Source organism: Arachis ipaensis, chromosome B10, assembly GCF_059453495.1.
Source record: "Arachis ipaensis isolate K30076 ecotype BB chromosome B10, ASM5945349v1, whole genome shotgun sequence".
Taxonomy (NCBI): Eukaryota; Viridiplantae; Streptophyta; class Magnoliopsida; order Fabales; family Fabaceae; genus Arachis; species Arachis ipaensis.
The window spans coordinates 94,922,529-94,924,069 of record NC_142435.1 but is presented as its reverse complement, the minus strand read 5'-3'; the positions used below and the strand labels follow the sequence as shown (position 1 = coordinate 94,924,069).

Below are 1,541 nucleotides of genomic sequence, written 5' to 3'. Positions count from 1 at the left end.
AAATTTCTTTTTCATTATTTCAAAATCTTTTTAAATTATTTTGGAAAATTCTTCCCCTCTTTTCACATCCTTCTATTTAAAGGACTAAGACTCCTCATCAAGGTGCAATTCGAACTCCCTCCTTCTATTCTTCTTTTCTTCTAACACTTCAAGGAATCTCTATACTGTGACATAGAGGATTCCATACTTTCTTGTTCTCTTCTCTTTCATATGAGCAGGAACAAAGATAAAGGGCTACTTGTTCAAGCTGATCCTGAACTTGAAAGGACCTTGAAGAGAAAGCTAAGAGAAGCTAAAGAACAATTCTCTTTAGAGGGCCTAACAGAACTCTTCAAAGAAGAAGAAACCATGGCAGCCGAAAACAACAACAATGCCAACAATGCAAGGAAGGTGCTTGGTGACTTTACTGCACCTACTCCTGATTTCTATGGGAGAAGCATCTCTATCCCTACCAGTGGAGCAAACAACTTTGAGCTTAAGCCTCAATTAGTTTCTCAAATACAACAGAATTGCAAGTTTCATGGACTTCCATTGGAAGATCCTCATCAGTTCTTAGCTGAGTTCTTGCAAATTTGTGACACTGTTAAGACCAATGGGGTTGACCCTGAAGTCTATAGACTTATGCTCTTTCCTTTTGCTGTAAGAGACAGAGCTAGAACATGGTTGGATTCACAACCTAAGGAAAGCCTGAACTCTTGGGAAAAGCTAGTCAATGCCTTCTTGGCAAAGTTCTTTCCACCTCAAAAATTGAGTAAGCTTAGAGTGGAAGTCCAAACCTTCGGACAGAAGGATGGTGAATCCCTCTATGAAACTTGGGAAAGATACAAGCAATTGATCAGAAGGTGCCCTTCTGACATGCTTTCAAGGAGCATCATAGGAATCTTCTATGCTGGAGGATCTCTTCATCTGAAGAAGACGCCTGCAGAAGCTCAGGAACTCATTGAAATGGTTGCAAATAACCAATTCATGTACACCTCTGAAAGGAATCCTGTGAATAATAGGACAACTCAGAAGAAAGGAGTTCTTGAGATTGATACTCTGAATGCCATATTGGCTCAAAATAAAATATTGACCCAACAAGTCAATATGATTTCTCAGAGTCTGTCTGGAATGCAAGTAGCAACAGGCAGTACTAAGGAAGCTTCCTCTGAAGAAGAAGCTTATGATCCTGAGAACACAGCAATGGAAGAGGTGAATTACATGGGAGAACCCTATGGAAACACCTATAATCCTTCATGGAGAAATCATCCAAATCTCTCATGAAAGGATCAACGGAGACCTCAACAAGGTTTCAACAATAACAATGGTGGAAGAAACAGGTTTAGCAATAGCAAGCCTTTTCCATCATCTTCTCAGCAACAGACAGAGAACTCTAAGCAAAGCCACTCTGACTTAGCAACCATTGTCTCTGATCTAATTAAAACCACTCAAAGTTTCATGACTGAAACAAGGTCCTCCATTAGAAATTTGGAGGCACAATTGGGTTAGCTGAGTAAGAAAATTATTGAACTCCCTCCTAGCACTCTCCTTAGTAATACAGA

At 39.8% G+C, this 1,541-nt stretch overlaps 1 non-coding gene across 1 annotated transcript; it reads right to left on the bottom strand.

Moving 5' to 3' along the window:
* Window positions 1-753: 753 nt before the first annotated feature.
* LOC148580931 (small nucleolar RNA R71) lies at window positions 754-861 on the bottom strand. Its single transcript, XR_015896853.1, has one exon. It is a non-coding gene; the product is annotated as a small nucleolar RNA R71 (small nucleolar RNA).
* Window positions 862-1,541: the final 680 nt, after the last annotated feature.